This window comes from Dermacentor andersoni, chromosome 2, assembly GCF_023375885.2.
Source record: "Dermacentor andersoni chromosome 2, qqDerAnde1_hic_scaffold, whole genome shotgun sequence".
NCBI classification, from domain to species: domain Eukaryota; kingdom Metazoa; phylum Arthropoda; class Arachnida; order Ixodida; family Ixodidae; genus Dermacentor; species Dermacentor andersoni.
Window position 1 is genome coordinate 128,510,823 of NC_092815.1, and position 24,762 is coordinate 128,535,584.

At 43.6% G+C, this 24,762-nt stretch overlaps 1 long non-coding RNA gene across 2 annotated transcripts; it reads right to left on the minus strand.

The window, feature by feature from the left end:
- Positions 1–3,638: 3,638 nt before the first annotated feature.
- Positions 3,639–11,760, minus strand: LOC126525298 (uncharacterized). 2 transcript variants are annotated; one of them, XR_011892827.1, is made up of 4 exons: positions 11,548–11,760; positions 10,613–10,711; positions 9,502–9,629; positions 3,639–7,483 (listed from the first exon to the last, which is right to left on the minus strand). It is a non-coding gene; the product is annotated as an uncharacterized lncRNA (long non-coding RNA). The 2 variants fall into 2 exon arrangements; XR_011892828.1 differs by lacking the exon at positions 10,613–10,711 and having other exon boundaries at positions 11,548–11,758.
- Positions 11,761–24,762: the final 13,002 nt, after the last annotated feature.

The window sequence follows — 24,762 nt, forward strand, 5'->3', positions numbered from 1 at the left end:
GCGAAAATGAGATATGTGTGAGGCGCGTGCTGCAGCGATAATTATTTTTCGCAAGAGAGCAAACGGTGCCTCTCCTGGTTCCCCACTCACATGGGGAAAGACATTTACCCGCAAGAAGCTAACCTCAATGAAACGGCCCACGACCGTGCGCGAGAACTTGCCCGCCGCGACGGTCCCATGGCCTCCGAGGAGCGGGACATTCAGTTTAATGACCCGCTGCTCACTTACCAAGAAATCACCTCCAAACCAAATTCCCGCTCCCACACGCCAAACTCGAACGCGCGCAGGCGGCCGCGTTTCGAATGCTACAAACGGACTCGTATCCGTCACGAGGCCTACTAAGTCACTATAACTCAGAAATCCCGGCAAATTCCCAGACTGCCCAGAACTTTATTGCTCACTCTCGCACATGCTATGGCAATGTACCGCGTTACCAAAGGGCCCTCTCTCCAGTGAGCCCCAATGGGAAGAAGCCCTCAAGAGCCCGGACCTCAAACTCCAACTCAAGGCCGTCCAGAGGGCCCAAGAACTGGCGGAGCGTCACCACGTTCCCGTCCCGACTTGGGGGTCACCTACGGTTTCTGCCGGAGGAGTTCCCCGCGTGGGATCTCCAACGGATTGAAACTCCTCAGGACTTCAATAAAGTTCTCCGACCGACCGACCGACCGACCGACCGACCGACCGACCGACCGACCCGACCGACCGACCCGACCCGACCGACCGACCCGACCGACCGACCGACCGACCGACCGACCGACCCGACCGACCGACCGACCGACCGACCGACCGACCGACCGACCAACGCGAAGATTGCGCTTGGCCTCCTTAATTTGTGGCGTGCCGGTGCATGCTAAAGCCCCTCCATACACGTTTTCGCCGTTGACGCGTGGATGGAGAGGCTTTAGCACATGCGAGCGCCGAGAAACGCGTCATGCGGCGACCAAGCTCCTCTCTCTCGCGTTTCTTTCTGGACACGCTGCTCCATCTAGTGCCACTGCCGAGACGTCCGCGCGTGGCTTCCGAGACGTGAAGCGTAGTGCGCCAGTTCTTTCGAACGCTAGAAATTGTTCCCTGGCTTGACACGCACTCAATGGCAAATAGTCAGTAGCCTGAGTTGGCGAGAGTAGCCTGAGTTGGCGAGTGACCCAAGTTGGTTCTAGGGCTCGTTTCGAACCCTGTTACTTCAGTACAGCAGCCCGATGCGCTACCCATTTGGCCAAGGTCCCCCCATGAGTGACCCAGGTCGGTGGGTAAGCTGTTAGATACATGCAACTACACATGCAATTATACGTACACAGCCCCCGGAAAATGTGTTAAGTACTCTAATGATGCTAATGCAATGATAAAATCGTTGTAATATACTGGACGGCGTTTCACATATACTGAAATTTTGTGTGCAACGCCGTTCTATTTGCTAAGATAAAGATATTCGCAAAAAATGATAACCATTCCACTCTGCGAAGATGGAATGGCAGCGAAAGCTGGCGTCAGTCAAAGCCCTCAGACGAAAAGCTAAGTGCTTTCGCTGCCATTCCGTCTTCTCAGAGTGGAATGGTTGTCATTTATTGCGTTGGCAGTCTGGCGTCGTTGCTCGTTCGGGGGTGACCGGGCTCGCGATTGTCGTTTTCGTGCAGTATCGCGGGAACGTTCTTCGTCGGTGGTTGTTTCGCGCCGGCGGCATTTACATTCTCGTTGCTGTTCCCTCCGGCGCTCCTCGTACGCATGTTGTTCTTCGGGTGGGCAAACTATACGTATCCACCCCATCGATAACGCAGCTGTTTTCAGCGCCGATTCTTCTACTGCTTGTATACTGCGATAACCTGGACGTCATGCTATTGTTCACGGCGAGCGTTCTCATCTGTTCGGCATTTTGACATCTGCGCCACCGCACTGCACCCGTACGTGATCACACACAAAGGAAACAATGAAACCCATTGTCTATGGGTTTGTAAGGAATCGCTATGTCCGTTTCTGTGGCCGGACACCGAAAAAACTACGGAAGGTTAGTCATATGCAGCTTTCACTGTAAGATGTTTGTACCTATAGGTGAAACCCAAGTGTAACGAGTTGATGAGTATACAAGACACAACAGACCCTGCATATGGTGGCTCCATGTATGAATTGTAGATAAAGTAGTCCTGCACACCGAATAAGCAACCACTCTCTTTGAGCCCCTGCTTAGTTTAACCTTAAGCAATCTCTTGTGCGGTGATCAGCAGTACTTGTCTTTGTCAGAGCCCTGACAAAGGAAAGTCTCCTTGCGGAAACATTGTCTCCAATCTGACGCCTCCTTTGTTGGCCCTAGCGTTAGAAACTTCAGATCTCTATCTTTCATTAACCTCTTCCTCTTTTCTAAATCTATAGTGCTGTGTTTTACATTTCTAACTGGAAATTGGCTTTTTGAAGATCTTCAGTTGAAGATATTGTAATTCTGTCACATCACCTTGATTATTTGAGGAGGTGGACGCTAATTCGAGAGATAAATTATAGAGCGACGTTACCTATTTGCCAATATTTCACAGTTAATTCTGTAATTATTCACTCTAGAGCAGATTCCCCAATGGTGGCATTGAAATCGAGCGGTAATGAAGTAATACCCATTTAACAGCTTCCCTGCTTGAAGTACAACTTCAGGGAAATTAGCTTTTTAAATGTGATGTTATACGCAGTGATGGTCACGTTGACACTTATCAATGCTTCATTTTTCAAATTACTGATGAGTATCAACTGGAACATCTGTGCATTTCGCGGCGCATACGAGACACTCCTACTCGGACACAGACTTGGACGAGTAATTTCGCCTGCACTGCAGTAAGATTGCCTATGTACAACTGCATCGGGTGCAGTGTTGTCTGTTCGTGATGTGCAGGCAACTAAGGCGCCACGAACGCCCACGACACTGATTTAGGATATGTTTGCGCGACACGCCCCTCTGATTCTTTCTTCTGCTCTTTGAGCTTCGCGGTAATATTCATAGTCCTCGCCGGCCCACAAGATTTGTATTATGTACCTCCTTCACTGAGTAAAATGATTCCACATTACCATGCAGATCAAACAAGTGAAGCCCAGAGTTGGAATAAGCATGAAAATGCATACACACTAAACATTTTAACACCCTTAAGGGTGTAAATCAGTTTGTCGCCAGACGAACACCCTAAGGGTGCTGTTGTCTACACCCTACAGTTGGGGTGCAGTTATATCACCCTAGAGGAAGGGTGTCCAGCAAAATAAATTTAGGGTGTAGGGGTGCAAGTCCATATTAACACCCATCTATGTGGGTGTTGGAAGGATGTACACCCTTTTATTGCTAGTGTGTATGGAAGGCAGGTTCGGCAGTACACGCCTTCAATTACTACTATGTACAGCGATCCACGCGTAACTCTCGCGTGTGCCAGAAGGTTCAAGTTCGGCTACCAAACACACCGTCGAACAGCCGGCCTTGAAGCTTCGATGGGCACACACGCACGTATACGTGTGGATCACATTACATATTAGTAATTCACGGTGTATATTGCAAAACCTGTCTTCGCTGCACATATACAACCTAGCAAATGTCACTTTTGAGCATGTATATCAACACCAACGGTTATCACGATTTCCAGATCCACATAAAATGCAACACAGACTGGTACGATATATGGCATTTTCAAGAAAAATGTAAATATATTTATTGCATGCTGCAATACAGAGTACAATATATACATAAATCACATGAAATATAAACATGCACAATCACCAAACACATCGGTAAGTACAAGATCATGTACACTTCCCACAAAGGTATCTAAAATATAAGTATTGATCAAATCTGTTATTAGAGAAGAAACTATGTATTGCAGCACTGAAAGAGCCTGAGTTGACCTCGCAGTGTTTTGGGCCACATAAAGGAATAAATTTTCAGTATAAGGCTCAATGAACGAAAATTCAAGTTTTGAAGCCTTGAAAAAAAAAAGGGACATTGCAAAGGTGAATTAGGGGAGTAATTGAAATGCAGAGCAAATGCACAAGACACCTGTTACTTTGTACACTAATGTAATCGCAAAGCATTATGAAAAGTTTGGAAAGTCGATGTAAGCATAACTGGCCAACATTTTTCGGACTGAAACAATACTTTCCAAGCATAGACGTGCTTTAAGTGAGGTTTCAGCCAGCAGTATTATTGCTAATTTTCTCTTTCCAACAAGATTACTTGAGCACGAGCAATATGTAGAATTTTTTAGTGCCTACATAGTTTGTCCTCTTTTGTGAAACGAGAGTTCTCTGTGCTAAAAGTGCTGTGTAGGAGATTTTCTAACTACAATTCCAGTTTCTATAAATTTCTGTCTTGTAACCCGAAGGCACTGGTACATATACAATATGCAGTTTGAAAATAGGTTCTTTTCTTACCATAAATCAAGAATGAGTATTCCACATTTACTATTGTGTGGTTGCAAGGTGCAGTAAAAGGCCTGATAAAAGCAAACCGCTGTTGATTAAACAATTTTGCTGAACACGAAAGGTGGACAGTGTTTTAAAATACATAGTAAATTTCTAAATTATTTGCACTTAGATGCAGCAATACAAGATTAGGGCTTGCTGTAGCATGTGAGTATACAAATTAGCAAATGTGGTTTAATAAATTAGCCATACTCTGGTTACTAAAAGAACACAGGCACAGGCAGTCATGTAAAAGTTCAAGTTAAATATCACACTGTTAAAATTTGCCAGCAAATGGTCGTATCAAACATTATAAATATACTGAAAAAGGTGCTTTCTTGGGATAGTTGGCAATTAATGCGAAAAAATTACGTACAGCGTGAATTACAAGGACTGCGAGAGACGACATAGACTGCGCTGACTTCTAATAATATTTTATTGCGTTGCCACATTGTGTGTACGTATACAAGAGCGGGCATGCGCAGAAAATGAGTCACAAGGGGCGTCTAACAGCAAGTCATTGTACTAAGGACGTGGTCACCTGAAAAAAAAAAAAACATTACAATTTCTATCTTTTGAGATACAAGACTTCACTAGGGTCAGCGTGATAGAGGGGGCACTAACGCACACACTACCCAGTTTTCTGGTGAAATTTGCTTCTAGTTTCCCGGATGACCTGTTAGCTGTGTCTCACTAGAACTTCCGTATATTCTAAGAGGGGCTCGCAGTCACAGTCCCGGGGAAATGGATGCCCAAGTGGCCTTGAACAGTGTTATGGACGTTATAGTGCTCTCTTAAACGATCATTTAGGCACCTGCCTGTCCGTCCAACATATTTACTGCCTCAAAATAGGGGAATATGGTAAACCAAATTCGTTGCACATATCGCAAAACGTTTTCTGTGCCCGACAGAGCAAGAACTCTGACGTGATTTGGGCGCGTTTACACACTTACAGAGCTTTGCCAGCTTTTCTCGGGTTGAGAAAAGGCCTGTGATTCCTGGAGGTTGCCGAATCTTTTTTAGCCTATCGGAGACATCATGCACATACCCACCGGTGGCACTGCGAACCTATGTCTTTCAACCGGTTGGTTCCTTGACTGAGCGGGCTCATCACGGTTTGTGCCCCTCAGAAGCTGTTCCACTATGGCTGAAATTAAGGCCAAAGGGTAGTCAACCCTAGAAAGGTGATCAACCTGTGCAGCAAGACTATGTTGCATCTTGTGTGAACAAGATTTATTGAGGCTGTTAACGAGGGAAAACTTTTAATACCTCATTTAACGAGCTTTGAGTGTGCAGAGTTAAAGGGCAAGAGTGACTTCTTACTTCTCAGATCGAAGCACCAGCCTGAGATCTACAAAGCGCGAGGAATCATCAATGGGGACCTCATGCGTTAGTTGTAGAGGCTTTCTTAAACATCTCCAAGACTCCCGAAGCAACAGGCTCGAAAGCGTGATCAGCGCAATCAATGAATACCACGTGGTCATTCACAAACCTGCACACTTTGACAGGAGACGCATCTAGGTGACCTTCAATATTGCAATCATGATGAGCGAGATAAATATAACATAGTGGCGGCGCCAGGCATGATCCTATACAAGTACCATTTATTTGTATATTGTGCAGGATCGTGCCTGGCGCCGCTAGATATTTATCTAGCTAATCATGATTGAAATATTCAAGGTCCCCTAGATGCGTCTCTCGTTGTCAAAGTGTGCAAGTTTGTGGACGACTACCTGGTATTTATTGATTGCACTGATCATGCTTTTGAGCCTGCTGCTTGGGAGACTTGGAGATCTTTAAGAGCTGCAGCCTCTAGAACTAACAAATGAGGTCCCCACTGACGATTCTTTGCGCTTTCTTGATCTCAGGCAGTGCCTTACAAATAAACAGGTGGGCTATTGCTTTGAACCGAGAAGTAAAAAGTCACTCTTGCCCTTTAACTCTGCACATTCAAAGCTTGTTAAACGAGGTATTGTAAAGATTTGCCTCGTTAACAGCCTCAATAAATCTTGCTCACATGAAATGCAAGATAGTCTTGCTGCACAGGTTGATCGCCTTTCTTGGGCTGGCTACCCTTTGGCCTTAATTTCAGCCATAGCAGAACAGCTTCTGAAGGGCACAAAACGTGATGAGCGCACTCAGTCAAGGAACCAGCCGGTTGAAAGACTGGTTCGCAGTGCTACCGTATGTGCATGATGTGTCCGATAGGCTAAAAAAAGATTTGGCAACCTCCAGGAATCCCAGTCCTTTTCTCAGCCCCGGAAAAGCTGGCAAAGCTCTATAAGCGTGTAAACGCGCCTAAATCGTGTCAGAGTTCTTGCTCTGTCGGGCACAGAAAACGTTTTGCGATATGTGTAACGAATGTGGTTTACCATATTCCCGTTTTGAGGCAGTAAATATGTTGGACGGACAGGCAGGTGCCTAAATGATCGTTTAAAAGTGCACTATAACGTCCATAACACTGTTCAAGGCCACTTGGGCATTCATTGCCGGGACTGCCGCTGCATGCCCCTCTTTGAAGATACGCAAGTTCTAGCGAAACACAGCTCACCCGGTACATTATTGATGCTTATTTCACCAGAAAAATGGGTAGTGTGTGCGTTAGTGCCCCCTCTATCACGCTGACCCCTAGTGAAGTCTTGTATCTCCACAGATAGAAATTGTGATTTTTTTTTAGTGACCATGTTCTTAGTACAATGACTTGCTGTTAGAACACCCCTTGCGACTGCCTTTCATTTTCTGCGCATGGCCCTTTTTGTGTATAAACACACGATGTGGCAACGCAATAAAATATTGTTGGAAGTCAGCGCAGTGTATGTCATCTCTCGCAGTCCTTGTCCTTCACACTGTACGTCATTTTTATACAGAAAAGTGAATATTAATTGATTCAAAATTAGAAAAAATATAGTACACATCTGAGCTGCAAGAATGCAATTGATACAGCAAATGACGTTTACCTTTCCAAAAGAAAGAAAATGTTCACGTTTCACCACGAGGTGCAGGGACTCCATTCTCTGAGCATCTTGACCAATAAATGCAGCGCATGGCATTGCTGGAATCTTGCATCCTGCATTAGCAAAATAAGAGAATCATGAGAGTTCAGTCTGTGTAATTACACATGTGCACTGTGGAAAATTTGATAAGGCAACAAGCTCCTGAAAGTAACAAACTTAATTAATGTGACTGGGAACAATGAACAGCTCAGGCAACTGGGCAAGACAGGTGAAAGGTAGGAGAAATTTCTATTTTGCAAATTTAGGAACTGCATTTACTGTGAACACTAAACCACTATGTCACTGTGAATACAAGGCACATACAGCAGCAAAAGCAAATAAATTTACAGTAGCCTTTTCACCATAGAAAATAAGAGTGAATAAAATTTAAGGACACTACCAATGACATCTCTCAACAACAGAAATTTGTCCAAGAGTGTGTATGTGACCTTAATATAAAATTGACATGAAATGTGGAATATATCTCTGCATTACACTTTATAAGTACTGCAGCTGAGAACCTTACGGGATATGGCATATTAAGACTGACATGCACAAGACATTAAAAAATGGCTGTTTTTACACAACATTATTACACTAGGAGACAAAGTAATTTTACAGAGTGCACACAAAATGAAAATGAGGGAACCCCCACTGGCATTATCATTTGCCCTGCAATACATGCATCCAGCCCAACAATCTCCAACTCCCCAATGCAGTTTATTAGACCCTTTCTGTATCCTAAAATTTATTGTGTATTTCTTATTTACTAATTTAGTAAGAATTGACAGTTCGGCATACTTTCCTTGAAAATTTAGCATGTGTTAACTATATTTTTAGAGCAGGCCCCTTTCTTTCAATAGGTTAGCTTGGCAAACGGTGACAAGTAGTATTCTCAAAGATCCTTCGTCATGCTCCCACTTTCTACTTCATGCTCTAAACTGTGATACCCCTCCTAGGCAGTTTATGTTATACTGTGAATACATACATGGTCCTCCTTTGTGTAGCATCTCAACTAGAGCCTGAAATTTCTTGTCTCCTAAAAAAATCATATTGCACGGTTACCCTTCACTCTGGGGGTGGGGAGGGATTGTATATAAGTGTTCCCATATTCAATGAACCTCAGAGCCACAACCATTTCTCATCCTGTGTTGCCACTACCCGTATGAGTCGCAATGGTTGTAAATTGGCTACCCGCCCTCCCCCGCCTAAAAGTACATTTTGCCACATGGAAAATGACCACAGCATTGAATTTGATTGAATGAGTCCTCCTGTGCATGCATGTTTTTTTTCTCGTCTTGTAATGGCTAGGTTCAACATGGTCAAGTATGAAAACTGCCAAGCCCCAACCAATACTTTGTGTAGTTTCAAAATTATGAAGCATTCATTTTTCAAGACCTTCCCAAATTAAGCATGAGGCAGATTTTCATGATGCAAATGAGGAAAGGTTGTGCTTAGTGACAATGATAGGCCTGCTATATCCTGCAAAACTGTGTGAAATGACATATGGTTGCAATTTTCATGAGCAGCTAGCTCAGTACAAGAAATAGGTGCAATGCCTGCGGAAATGTTTTTTAACACCCATGAGAGGTCCTAGTTTCTTGTAATTTCTTCAAATCCCTTGCAGTCTAGATTGCAATCCGGCGCATGTTAATATTGTATTTGAAATAAAAACAGCTCAAATATTAAGGTTTTGAGAATTTTACGGGATTAAATTAAAGGTAGACAAGTAATGCAACGAGCAAATAACAAGCTCATTGCATAGAGTAAGGAAATATTCCTTTCCTGCAAAAACATTGGTAGCAGGAAGGTCATACGAAATTAGCACTGAATGCACAATAAAGAATATCATGCTGGAATGCCCCCATCTGTGAATATTCTTGCACAAAGAAAATCCTCGTTATGAAAGGCCATCAAGAAAATGCAAGTGTATGCTTTGGATCAAGTCATACCTGCAGTATGCACTACAATCGGCAATATTTAAAAACACACACAACTGCATATGATATCAAGCTTAGGCCGCCAAAGAGCCTCAGAGTTTTAAATTATAACTTGACTTACTATATTAAACTACACACCTATATCTACTTACAATGTAGTCTTCCCAACTGCTTCCTAGAAGACATCAACCATCTGCCTGAAGGCGAACGCAAGTGGCTTGCTCTTAATGGAGGGCACCAAGGCTGGGCATTGTGAAATTGATGCTATCATCTGCATGACCTGCGAGAAACAACACACTAAGATAAACAAATGCTATTAGAATGAAAGACAAGATCACTGGTAATGAGCCTCGTTTTGGTTTGCATGAGAAAAGCAAAAAATATGGACTTTGCGCTGCTTACTAAAAAAGAAGCAAGCTTCCTTCCAGATGTTGCAGTCATGCATTAAGATTGTCACTCAGCTGCATGTTTGTATGCTCATATGCTGCTGTCGCTACTGTGCCAGCATGCTTTGCATAGCTTATTATTTCAAGTTATATTGATTATTGTGTTTTCTTGCCAATTTTTGGCAAATAGCACCAGCAAAGAAGTAGCTCACTTACACACACACACTCCCTTGTGAGGAGCGAATTCACACACGCACGCATGCATGCACGCGCACACACACACACACACACACACACAAGCCTCTACCACATAAGCAGCTTCCCACGCTTGACACACTGTATTTTTTATCCTTGGACACTCCTACTGCTAAGGCATAAAAAGCCTTCGTGTGACCAACCCTAAACTCCTCAACCTACACTTCCAGCTTAAACACTTTCTCGAGATCCAGGACAAGCCTTCTAGCTTCCCTAGTGCTCCAAACTCTAATTACGAATTTCAATATGGCTATAGGCGACAGCTCTCGAAGAGCATGCAAACTACCCGGAGAGACCTAAAGCTTGCATATGATACCTCTAAAGCGCAACAACACTTCAAATTTTCAAAATTCATTAAAGCTCCTTAAGACAATTGCTATATACGTAGGACGGGGGGTCTTGAATAACCTGCTGTTCACAATTTCAGCGGTTGTATGCATCAACGGAAATGTGGGCTAATGGGAAATTCACGTCTTTAAGATCAGAATTAGTGTAATGGCGAAACACACTACCATATTTCTTAACCATTTATTTGTGCTCTGGATGTAACGTTTCTTTTAGAATAACAATCAAGGATATCGATTCATCAGGGCAGAGGCGGGAAAAAGGAGGAAGCGTATACCTGACGCCTTCCCACTGATCCTCCTGCGAAACAGCGCCTCATACAGCAGTTGTCCAGGTTGGCTTGAAACCAAACTCGGCTTTCAGGCGGCAACACTCGCTGCACCAAATTGGAAGAGTTTTATTGCGAGTAAAATTCTACCGGCCTTATGCAATACATACGCACGCACACAAATATACGCACTCTCAAAGCGCAGACACAAAGGCACGCACGCGCACATTGATAAACACAAACAATCACACATACATGCAGGCAGACACGCTAACACGTGGACGCACACACAGTGACCCACACAGAAACACGCTCACAAAACACGTACGCACTAGACACACGCAAGCACGCCGGCCCATACAAACCGGCATGTATGTGCGCGCAAGACGCACGCATGCACACACACACACGCACGCATGCACGCACACACACACACACACACAAAGCGAGCTGAGCTGAGCGCACGCACACACACGAATCGAGCCGAGCGCGAGCGCGCACACACGCACAGACAAAGCGAGCCGAAAACATGTTAAAGGCGCCCGGCAAGCAGCAACAGCAGCACGCGACCGCATCAGGGAGAACCAATACCGCGCCAGTTCTTTCGAAAGGTGGCAAAGTCAGTCGTCCTTTTTCTACGCGACGCAAAAGTGGTCGACCACATTTAACTTAAGTACGAGCGACCGTATTACAAGAAGCCGCGCTGAACGCACAAAAGAAGCATATCTATGAACGTTGAAGCGCTGAGAAAAGCGTAACTATGCAGGCGCATCACGCCCGATGTAAGACGGGGCGCGATCGAGGTAGTTAACTTGCCCTACTAGGAGTGCAGCTGCTCTTGCTCTTACATTAGTGAATTATGCTACGAGATCACACTAAGATACTTCTAGAGCGAACAAAAACACGTAACAAACCAAAGAAATACCAAATAAATGGGCACTTGCCTGAAAATTTCCATTATGGCAGTACTACCGACCGCCGACACAGGGCACGTTGCAACTGCTCGTCTCAGCGTCCGTGGATCCATCTTCCAGTGCGTACGAACGCTTTGCTTTGAAGTGGACCACGAGTAATACACAAAGCACGGGCCACACCTTTTTCTACACCGCGCACAAAACTAATCACACGTTTAAAATTATGTCGCACTGCGCGAGACGCGAACGCATTTCACGTAGCTAAAGAATGCAATAATGGCGTAGCTTTCGCCTTCCCATCGTGCCGCGCGCCGAAGTGACTGTACAGCGTCGTCCCGTCACTTCCGGTCGCTTTTCATTTGGCAGGGGGCGGGCGCGCAAATTGAACGTTTATTCTGGCAGGTTTGCTTGCTCGAATGGCCGCCTGTTAGCTGCTGCTTCGTTGTGGTCTCCAACAAGAGCGGTGAGGCGGGTAGTTGCTACTACGGTTCGTGCCGAGCATATTTTTTTTTTTTTTTTTGGGGGGGGGCGCAGTCTGCGCTGCATGACTGAGGGTACAGTACACAAATCGGGACCGTGAGCGAGACGATCGGCGCTCTTCTGCTGGTGCGATTATATTATTCGCTGCGTCCAAACGAAGCAACCTTGCGAGGCCACAGCGTAGTTACAGCGATATCCTGGCTCGATAAAGACCCTCACATCTTGGTCGTGCGACAGCGACGCGTAAGCATTCATGAGGCGACTGAAGAATGCGTTTGTAAGAGCGTATGCTGTAGATAAGCAATTACAGCTTTGACGACACCAGCCCCTAATATATAGGCTGAGCCTTACAAACTGTGTCCGAGGATGCGCTTAGAAGGCAGACCAGTATCTCAGTAAAACTCTGAATAACTTAAGCAAGGTACGTGGAGATTCGGATTTGAGAACTTCCAGCGTGATCTCGCCGCTATAAATGTCTTCGTTATGGCTTCACCAAGCAAATTGTACGTTGATGCCATTGTACATCAGAGGCTCGTCTAATAGCACGTCCCTGTTTGTTCAGCAATGTATCCAGACAGCTTCTTTAATTTCGCCACTTCTTGTTGGGCGTTTAAGGGCACCGAAATATTCGTGCAGAATTGTGCAAGTTGCTCGCGCGTTTTCATTCCGCTACTGCAGTTAGTCTTAGAAGTGTTTAATTGCATGATAATATAATTGTGAGCACAAAATGTAGTGATAATTAAATTGTAAGCGAAAGTGCGTACATTTTCTTGATGATACATTTTGGAGTGGCCGTCATGCCAGTAACATCAGAATCCTAGAAAAAGATCGACAGTCACTTAGGAATGCGAAAACTTAATCACTTCATGGATGTACACTTGCAATTATCGCGTGACCGTGATACGTCATACATTGTCACGTGTCTTCACAATTCTACCTTCATCTGCCGTAATCCACCTTGCTACAGTTTGTACGAACCTTAACCGAATTTATTCCACCCTAATTCACATTATTTACCTATAATTGCTCATAATTAACGTTGTTCTATTTACTGCCTTCTGTATCACTACTGACGTCATACAAGACGCTGATGACCTCACATTTTATTGCTTTGTATAATAAATCAATAAAATGTGACGTCATCAGCGTCTTGTATGACGTCAGTAGTGATACAGAAGGCAGTAAATAGAACAACGTTAATTATGAGCAATTATGGGTAAATAATGCAATAATGCCGCAATTTCACCCCTTCTTTCTGTTGTGTCTACTAGGCCTTGAAAGTATGTATAATATACTTTCAAGGCCTAGTAGACACAACAGAAAGAAGGGGTGAAAGTATACAATATTTGCAGTGCAGGGCAAGAATAGAAAATTAAACTGTAAGACACTTTGAACAGCGATGTTGAATTAGTGGTGTCACAAATTGAGACTGTGGAGGCGGAAAGGCGGTTCCATTCAGTGGCTGTTCTTGGCAAAAAGGAAGAATGGCACATCAATTTTGTGTTGATGGTCGATGCGAGACGAGATACAACTTGGTGTGGTGAAATATTTTCTTTAAGAGAAGGGTTAAAGTACCATATTCTATGAAAAATACACAGACGAAGGTACCTACGACGTAACCAAATTTCAGGTTGACCTAGTGTTCTTTTCATGGACGTGACGCTAAAATGACGTGAATAATTTGAGAGAATAAAAGGGCGGCGCGGTTCTGAATGCTTTCTGAATGCTTTCAAGGGAAATGACAAGATTGACATGAGCAGGGTCCCGTATGGATTGTTGTTGCGGAGAACGCCATCTTTCCTACCTGAAAGGCCATAAAATGCTTTATCATTAAAAATGCAATACCTACACACATTGCTCAATGCGTGGACGTGTACACGTTACTTAGATATATGCATCAATGCGTTCAACACCCTTCAGTCGTCGATTTAACACCCTTCTTCTAGCAAAGTCGGACCTATGTGTAGTGTACACCCTTGCGATAGGGTGTTTTGACCGAAAAGGGTGCTAAAAGGGTGTGGACAGGGGTGTAAATGCAGAAAGCACCCCTCTTAACACCCATAAGGGCGTAAAAATGTTTAGTGTGTACACTGCCGCGAAAGTGCCATAGTATAGAATGGAATGAAAAGCTCTTTACACCTCTTTGTACCGCTTCATTTCGCTTCCTACTTTGCACGTGCTTTGCGTCTGTGTAGGCAGTTGCGTCTTTGTAAGGTTGCGTGCGTAAATGTGCGTGTGTTTACTAGGACACGCATTCTTGTGTGGACGTGCGCGTGGTTCTAAAAGTGTTTCACAGAAATTCAGATTATTTACTTTCTTCATCACCTTCTGTCCCCACACCTGAAAATAACAGCAGTCTTGGTGATTAAGCTCCTCTACGCAGGGTTTGACATTGCATACTTAATTGCTTCTTCCTTCTAGCACGGGACATTTCGAGCTACATGTCTAGGGTGCCACATAATCTAGACATTTAGAAATGTCGGAGCATGTGTCATTCTTTACCGTAAACTTAAAGCGCGCACATCCCAAAATTTAAGTCTGAAATCAGGGGATGCATCGGGATTGAAGGTTGATGTTATAGCGACCTCCGGTGAGCACAAAATCGAGTGAGTTTAAGTGAAAGCACTCTTGAAATTGGGTGTGTCAGAAGATGTACCATAAGCTCATTACGTTCACCTCTAGCATATTTTTTAAATCCTTCGATAAATAATATGATCACTGCCCATTGCAAGCTTAGTAAAAAAATAAAAAAAGATAACAACGATCTACATATCAAACAGCAGTAAGGACAATGATTTTACACCACAAGCCAGGGTCTTCGTTCTTTCACTGTTTCTGTGTTCTTCCTCTGTTTCCATCTTCTAGCTCGACGACCGCTTGGTGATTATTATGAAACACAAGATAATGATATACCACCTAATTCGGGTGATTATAAAACTGTGCGAAAACTTTCTCCTTTTCCTTGTTTAAGAAGGATATCATTGAATAGCATGTGAAATAGTTCAGAAAACTAGAAGACATTTTTCTACAGTGTGTACCTTAGTTTAAGAAGATTGTGGCATATTTCTTTTGTGCGTCTTTTTTTTCTTTTGTTAATGGTGCAAGTGGCTGCCCTGTGTTTGGTTGTGAACTGAAAATTTCCTGAATTGACTCACTTCCACCATCATTTTTTTAATTCATTTATTAATTTAACGCTGTGGAGTAGCCACTGGTGTAGTGACTGCAATTGTAACCCACATTTTTGAATTCACAATAGATAAGCCAATCAATTAATATGGCACAGGCAGAACGGGCCCTAATGTTTGCGCATCTTCCATCTGGCCTTCCTCCTGTGTGTCTTTATAAAGAGCTACCACTTTTAGAAGGCAACCAACTTCATTCTGCTCTTGCTGTGTACATTCAGAAGCCCCCCTGCCCCGCCCCCGCCCCCCATTTTTTTTTTTTTTTTGAAATGAAAATAAAGTATCTAGTCGAGCCCGCGAAGATGGTACACAGGTGAAGCGTGTGACAACGACAATCAGCCGGTATTAAAAAGCCGCTGTTGTTTGAAATCACTCCAAATTGAAAGTGCGGATTGCGATAGCAGCAATACGTCTTAAGATGCAACAAAAAGGAAACATTTTCTAATAATTAACTCTTGATGTTGTTGTTGCGAAAGTTCGAAGCGTTGGTAATATAGCATGGTGTCATGGTTACGACTATCAGGCTTACTTTCACTTGGCATCATGCTGCCAGAATCACCGGAAGTATTGAGCGTAAGTACGCCGTTTTGGCGAAGAGCAGTTTTTCGGTCCACCTCTTTCCTGCTGTGTCCCTCTGCGAATGCTGTATATATATATATATATATATATATATATATATATATATATATATATATATATATATATATATATATATATATATATATATATATATATCAGCGAGTGACTAAATCGCCGAAGACTGGCAGAACTCGTAGCCAATAAGGTTCTATAAGCGTTTTAATGTGCTACGTATAGTGCGGTAGTCTGGACTGGGATAAGGGGTGGAGAAGCTAGCACGAATAACCAAAATCCTCTTGTGTCCGGAGGGCTGTAGATTCTATAATCATTGTGATACGTAGAAATCATGGTACACAGCTGTCGTCAATTAAACAACATAGACATGTGGGCATGCGGCGTTTCTGCCGGCTTACACACAGAACTCCCCTGCATGTCAAAGCACATATAATGGGAAGCTTTGTTCATTAATGACGGTGCACAAAAAAAGTATTACTTACATTTTGGCTACATCTCGAGGTGATTCACTGTGAATTGTTTGATTGCTGACACGGCGCACTATTCTTCTTGGTTTAGAAACAGTTTACTAATGAATACTCGGAACGACTAGAAGCTCGTACTAGTCAGCTTAACGTGTATCCGCTCTTACGCCTCAGTAAGAAGCAATATGTATAGTACAAGGTAAAAATGTTTTCTTTTTTTCATTTGTGCTGCCTTACAGGCTCTGAGAATGGTTAGAGGGTTAACGCTGATCCTTACTTCCTGTAGCACCCAATTAGTCTAGTCGCACCTACTCCTTGAACTGGCGCAAGGATTTCGGCCCTCCATCGATGAAGAACTACGGAAAAATAAAAAAAAAACTTCATTCTTTAACTATGCATTACAGAAGGAACGTTGAAGTCCTTCCGGGTTGTTATTATAACTGCATGATTTTTATGAAGTGACTTGTAACTTATGATAAAGCCCCCTCGTTTTCCTACTAACAACGAGCCCACGTTCTCTCGTTCTCTTTTTATTTGAAACTCATTACCACCAGTCACGTTTTCCGAATATTCTACCATGCCTCCTTCTATTGCCCATCTATTCGAATGCAGCCAAATGGTAATTTATGGCGCGCATAACTATAACGTTAAACATTAACGATAACCAGAGACGCATAAATCGTCAAGCGTTTATGCACCGAAAAGAAACAAATGCATGTCGATGTTTAATGACAGAACATCAATATATGCGTGGGCTATCTCGTTCACTGTGGCTGATCTTTATGGGCAGGATCAGTATGCTTTGGTTCTCGTCCCCTGTACACTCTAAGAAGAGATTACACCCTTTGGCGTGCCCCTTCTGCCACACAACAATAATCGTCATCTGCCTTGATGCGTTTCCTTTCGTTATCGCTGCGAGCCCGGAACTTTCCGGTAACGAACGGCACGCGCGTTATCAGCATAGAACAGTTTACACCCTTTGGAGTGCCCCTTCTGATAACGCGCGTGCCGTTCGTTACCGGAAAGTTCCGGGCTCGCAGTGATAACGAAAGGAAACGCATCAAGGCAGATGACGATTATTGTTGTGTGGCAAAAGGGGCACGCCAAAGGGTGTAATCTCTTCTTAGAGTGTAGTCCCGTGATGCACTTCGCTTTTCTTCTGATAATGTTTAGCACTCTTAATCATTCATTGGGTTTAGCCAGAAACAACGTGACGCTAAATGTATTAAAGTTACACGAGTAAGAACAGCTTCCGTTTTTGGTACAAAACACTGCTTAATCAGCGTAATTCTAGCAAACACAGAGCCATATCTAAGTTCGCTGCCTACTTCTGTCCCACGTACCCTAAGTGCTACCTATTAAAATAATGCAAATGCAAAAACGGCCGGCATACCAACCTGCCGCTCTTCCTAAGTTCAATTACAGTAACAGTCACACAGTCCAGTTTTCAGTTTTCTTTAACTTCTGCGGCAGTATATGAAGTGTGACATAGTGGGCACATTTAGCATGACGCCATGCACTCGTCAGCTGTGATATAAAAATGCGCGTCCGTTGCGGAAGATTTAGCTCTTTCTCATAAAGTACCTGCTGTCAACAAACCAAATAGTGCAGCGAAAGAATAGAGAGAGAGGGCCAGCTATTTCTTAATCACATGGAAGCTTCCTAGAGCTCAAAAGGCGTACCGACGACGGCTCGCACGGTGGATTGGACAGCCGGAAGCTTCCTTGCGAATGACAAAAAGGTGCATTTATTTCATAGAAGGCCGGCACACTGTGAAGTCCGCGCATTATCTTCAAGCGCGGTTACCTATATTGTGCTGCGCTAAGCATCTTCCATTGTTTAGGAACCGCATGACGCCGCTTCCGCTGACAATCACCGCACGGAAACCACCTTTACTGAAAAGCAAAACTGCAAGAGAGCTAGTGCGAGCGCCCTTTCACAAAACAAGGATCCAAGAGACTCTTAGTGATGGCGTGAAGGCACATACATGCTTTAACGAATAGTGAATGAACAAGTTTGAGACAACGCCCAATCACCCAAGCGCAACTCGCTTATCAAGAGTTAAAAGTGATGACGGAAATGCTTTTATTAAAGCTTGGCTTATAAGGTATTTGAAAGTAACAAAACCTCATAAACACAAGGGGCAAACATAGGTGCTCTAAAGAGATCCGCTCAATCCAGCCTTCCTAAGCCAACGTCTTGGTAAATACTTGGCACGCTCATTAGAGGCGATCTATTATTCGATCGAACGGGAAGCGTCACTAGGATCTGGCGCAAAAATAGAAGGCGAGGAAGGGAGTCGTCTACAAGACGCCGTGGTAGTAACACCACGGGCGCCACTGCTATTCCCGATCCCTGGTAAGGACGTGAGGAACAATGGCTGCATGCGACTGCAGCAGCATGCCTAGGAGCTGCCATTCTTCAGGATGGGACGCTGCTTTACCGGGCGTGTCACTCGCTATTTAGCGTTTTCCGTGGCGTCGGTTCCAACCCGGATGGTTTGCATTTTAACTTAAGGCTGCCGCGGCCGGATGCGGAAGGCACCTTGCCCGTACAAACAATACCGGGAAATTGTCTTTTACTGCCAGGAAGGGCACGAGATTATATGGAGCCCATTTCACTCATCAATCACGCCATCGGCGTATGCATTAGAGCAGTGTTATTAACAATGCGGCTTTTGTTAGTTAAGAAAAGCAAGTAGGCCGGAAAGAGTATGGTCGTCCATCAGCGCCACAAAAACCGACGTCATTTATAGTAGAGCAGGCTTGCATAACTTACGATGCTTATCCACCACTGAAATATGTGTTCATGTGAATCTGGACCCTGTGGTTTAAGCTAAATACACACGCACTAGCGTAGGCTTTACTACATGGAGGTAACGCGGCTGGTTCATGCTGAAAAATCAACCGAAACCGCACATTCAAAGAAAAGATTTTGTGAAGCGGCTTCCGGATGCTCGTTCTCGAAACGCACTGCGGAAGCTGCAGGTCGTACGGACGAACATCGCCACTAGCGGAAGTCTCGCAATATACGTACCACCGTCACGTCCAAGATGTGTGCATGTTCTCTGGCTGCAATACAGCACGGTTATTATTCTCGTTGCCGATGTTTGTTAACCTGTTAATTACATATTGAAACGTTAGAACTTCTAGGATAGCGCGCACTTCACCTTGCAGCCAAAACTCCGGCGTGCTTCATCATATGCCACGCACTCACAGTGAAGTCAGAACTCATCGCGAATAGTCACTGATCACATGCCATGCGGCTCTACTATACCGTGTGTCTCTTTGAACGTTAGCCAAACTGTTCAAGGAAAAAAAATATTTAAAAATGATGATGATGCAAGTTACAGTTACAATACCTACGATGTTCGGCTGTCAGAACTCTGGCCACCGAACACCGTAGGCCTTAAATTTGTAGTAACTATAAGTGTTAATTATATATACTATCCTATCGTAGCAATCATAAATCTTAAAATCGTAACTCGCACCGTGTTCTCTAAACTATTTTTTCTCTTTCTCGTTCAACAACTTGATTAACTTTAGTTTGGACACCTTATATACGGTACAAAAGTTATCCACCCACAGGAGTAACTATTAGCTCCTAGCAGTGAGGTTGCAGCACATGTCAACAGACAGGTTATTCGTTGCAAGTGATGCCGATTACCGCCGTCACTTGCAACGAAGGACCTTGGACATTCACATCAAGCTTTGCCTCATAAGCTCCTATCTGAATATAAGGCAATGAATAAGTCATTTCGCTCGGCCTTCATTGCACCCAATTTGATAAAGCCTGCATCAGTAAAAAAAAAAAAAAAAAACTAATGCTCAGTGACCTTATTACAGCTTCTTTCTGGGCAAGTGGGTGCATACTTCATTTGACAAATATAACAGCGCTGACAGAGGCCACCACTAAGGAACAAGGACGAGACACAAGCGCTGACTGTCAACTAAACTTTATTGACGTAAGAACACTGAGAAGACGGCGCGCATCAGTTTGGAAGCGTTCCACAGAAATAAATATGGCAGCAAGTGCGTAAGCACCCACCCAGTATCGCCATTTGCTGCGGAGCTTTGAATTTTTAGAAGCGACCGAATACTGAATTCGTTGTCTTTTAGTATATCTTGCCTTTTTCTGTTTGTGTTTCTATTGATTGCCTGCACGTACGTTCATCGATGCGCGGTGTCATTTTTCCCGATTGTATCGAACCCTTCCACTTCACATCTGCCTTTCGCCTTTGATAAGGTGTCGCTTTTCCGTCAACAAAATTTAGTTGACAGTCAGCGCTTGTGTCTTGTCCTTGTTTCTTTGTGGTTGCGTGTGTTAGCGCTTTTATACTTGTCAGATCAGTGTCTGTTCGTGGGAAATATTTTACTTGTGCAAAGACTTTTTTTTTACCACCACAGCGGTCTTTCTCGAAGTTTCCCTCCTGCAGACTTCTGTATGACAGCCACTATACCACATCGTCCGACAGAGTTCATGAAAGAACTGTGCGCATATATGGCATGAGAGCGTAGATACTGCACCGGCGTACATGTTGGCTTTCGTCTCTGTTCTCTACTGAATTGCCCAACCGAACAAGGAACGCTACTTGAATATACTGACAGCAACAAATATAGGCATTCAGGACCCCGCATCATTGCTCTAGCAAACCAAATGAATATATTTGGCTCTCGATGCTGTTTCAAAGCGAATATCTGTATTTAGTTCTTTCGTCTGTTTTCGTAGACGAGTGAGGGCGTTCGTTTCCGACCAAATATTAAGCTCTTTGAGAACCACGTGCACTTCCGGCAGAGCTTTCTGGCGTCTGGAAGTTTAGATAACGTGGTTGGTGGTTGTGCTGAGGCGCGTATCTTCAGCATTAAATAATTTCTTGCTTTCTGATCCATGCTCTAGACATATAGTCAGCATCCATGGTAAATACACATTTCAATGCCGTATACTTGGGAAGGTATTTATGACTACTTTCACTTTTCCTAAGCCTATCAACTTACGGGCAGCTTCGGCGCTAACCTTGCTATGTAAACGAATAATAATAATCGCAATTTGTAAAACAGAATTCCATTGTTCATTTCAAATATTAAAAACCGAAAAGTCTAACTTACTATTCTGTCATACAAAAATATAAAAAAACTACACCAGAAGCTTGTAAACCCCCTTATTGAAATATTTAAAGCGGGAAGAATTGGAGTAATGCGCACCATTCAAGAATATAACCGCTAATTTGAGAATAGGAAGTTTGAGAAAATGTCGTAAACGTTGTAACAGGTTCACATAAGCTGCAAAGTCGAATATCCCATTTGCCCACTTCGGTTGCTCTAACGTGCTGCGATTACAGAACTCTAATATCTCGTTTTGGTGCGAGATTTATGGATTTGTAAACTACGTACTTGGATCAATTTTGCTGAATATTGCAAGTCTTTGTCATGTTGACTAAGTCTATGACGGTGTAAAACAAAATTACGCTATCAACAGTCAGCAGCATAGAGCTCTTTCATTTAAATGCAAAAAAAATTATAGAAGTCAATTAATTGTTTTGTTTTTCTGTGTAAGAGAATTTCTTCGATTCACATGTATTTGGAACGGGAAATTGGAGTTATCGCGCAGATAAAACATCCACCTAAAGGATGTGACTGCTTAAGAAATTTCCTCGCTATATAGGCAGCTACGGGAAAAGACATACTACATTCCCTGAATGTTTGAAACTTGGATTGAGAGTTCATTTGAAAAATATACTAAGCGATACATAATTTCTTACTCTTAGAGAAAGATGAAGTCACGATTGTGAAAAAGCTTCGGGGGGATGTATTACGGAGTATTTAGTTCGAGAAGGCAGCATTAAACGAATCGCTTGTTCAATTATCAGTTATGCATTTCATTTCCTCTTTCTCGGAAGGTAGTGATCGTTGATAGACAGTACTATGTTGTGACCTATGGCGGTTATGAGGACTGCAGTTCTCAGGAACTGCTGTCTTCAGAGTTCCAATATCGTCACTAATAATTATCGTGTATAAGAAATACACAGTTGAGGTAATGCCTAACAATTCGTGCAACCATTTGGGAAACACGGGTATGTGGAGATAGCCTGAAGGCGACATTACGGACGTCAGAGTGCATAATACTCAAATTTTAGCACGCAAATTATTAAACATCGTCATTGCTTCATTTCAGTACGTGACCAACAGCAAAGTAAAGCAGAAAGCTGTTGGATCTATGCTCATTCTCATTCTAGTTAACCAACCTTATGTAATATCGTTTGCAGTGCTCTGAGGCCAACGAAGCTAAACCCCCACGTCGCTTTTTCGATCTTCAAGATACAAATCTGAACGATATAAGGTGTATAAAGACTCGATTTTTCTTACAACTTACACATTCAGAGCAATTTTTTTTCCATAAAACGAATGAAAAGAGAGATTTGTGTGAAGTCGCAGTTCAGTTGGACGACAATGCCCCCATGTACCTATTCATCAATCAAACGACTCGCGCTAAATAGGAAGTTGCCCTAGCCAGCATAGGTGTCAGAGAGCAATTGAACATAACGAAATGAATGAACTGCTAAATATCAAACAGAGACATGCTTTAGCCCTGCCAAAGTTGAAAAGATAAATTCAGTGAGGGATATACATTGATAACTTTATCGCAATCTGCAAGTATGGGCTGAATTTTCGAAAAAGAACTGCAGGATGTTTTACCATCAACGAGTAGGTGCATATAGGTTCTGCGCGACGTACTGAGACCTGGGCCAGAAAAGAGAATGTAACACAATGGCCAAAAAGAATTGTTTGTTTTCGTGCGCAACTCGGGAGAAAAAGTACAAAATGTTTTGCTTTGAAAACTGCGTCCTAAACGACTCAGCAAAGGAGACCTAATAAAATCGAGAAGCACTCGATATTTTGCTATGGTGCACTACAGCCACATCTGAGGCGTGAGGTTATCGCTATTGTAGACTGCTCTTGAGGCTCGAAATGTCGGTCCAATTCACTATGGGTCAATCAGGCTGCCTTTGCAGGGGGCTTTGAGATAGGTATAGAAAAAAAGATGTATATCTTTGGCCGAGGAAGAGCCTCCGCCACTGGAGAGGATATTTTTGTCAACCAAGGATCGTACCGGGCCCTCATCTCTGAAGGAGCGAATTGCCGCGAGCAGCTAGAACAAGTCATGGAGAGGTGCTTCCCTCCGCTCATTCCTCCCCAATAAGCCATCGCCTTCGCTCCCATCTCGAGTTCTTAATATCGCTGCACATAAGCGAAAATGCCAGGCTGCCGCAATAAGTGCCCCGTTAACAGAGTTTGCCGGGTGCAGCTAGGGCTTGATGTGCCTGCTGTAGTTCCGGGGCCAATCAATGGAGAGAGTAGAGAATCGCCGGGATAGAGGATTACGGGTCAACGAGCCTCTTCCGTAGGCGGGGCCACTCTTCGTTGGCCACCGTACGCTTGGAGGGGCAGCAGCGACAATCTCCTACACTTTCTATGACCTCCTCGTGCCTTGCCTTATCCATTCTCTATACCAGCTGTCTCCGGAGAGTGCAGGCAGGAGTGCTAGAAGCCGGCGTCCTTGAGTGTATTCCTGCACTTTCAACGCCGTTGCCTCCAGGCAGGGAGCACCTACTTGCAAGAGAACTCCATGCACTGCACGTGGATTAAGTTTCTTTGCCTGGAACGGCAAATCTCTGATGCGGAAGCAAATGGGGCTAGCCTGCCATGGTGTCACTCACGGAGAAGGCCACTCCAGTATACAGATTAAAGCCGATCTGAGATGCTCGACGATGATTTTGGCGTTGAGGCAAGCGTTTAATCTAAACACCAGCGTTGGTAAAGGGTTGCGAGACATCCACATCCTACGCAAAAGTTATTATCAGGTAGCGAAGACAAGTCCAGCAATTTTGGACATTTTCCTTCGGCTGTATATTGAAGTGCATCGCAGTTCAACGGCGAATTTCACTCCAGTTTCAGTTCACTCGAATGTGAACTGAATGTTCTGTTTGCTCGCATTTTTGAAAACGCGCCCGTTCAGCATCGCACATATGTGGCAATATTAACATTGCTGTTCGTTTTCTAGAGCAGACGTCACCTATACTTAGTATAACATATGCCACGCGCAATGTAAAGCCCACTAAATTGTTTCAAGATCAACTTTTGGAAAGAAGAGTGGCGTGACCGCACCATATTTTCTTGCTACATTTAAGTCAATAATGACGTTTCGCAAACGACCAAAAATGTTATTATATAATAAATGCATTTCACAAATCGACTGGCGCAAGCGCGTTGCCTAACGTGCATAAATTCTGCAAACAACATATTTTTGTAGAATGGCGTAAAAGAAACTGGTAGCATCCGTTTGATTTCTCCTTTTCATGTCTGATACCTCGCATAAATATCGAATGACCTCTCAAAAGGTGCATTAGTTGCCAAGGCGATTGGTCTTATTCCCAGGCTATTTGCAGTTGAGTCAAGCAAAGCACCACTAATGGCTTAGCACACATATATTTTTTATGACAGAAAAATTGAAGTGCCCTGCTTTCATAA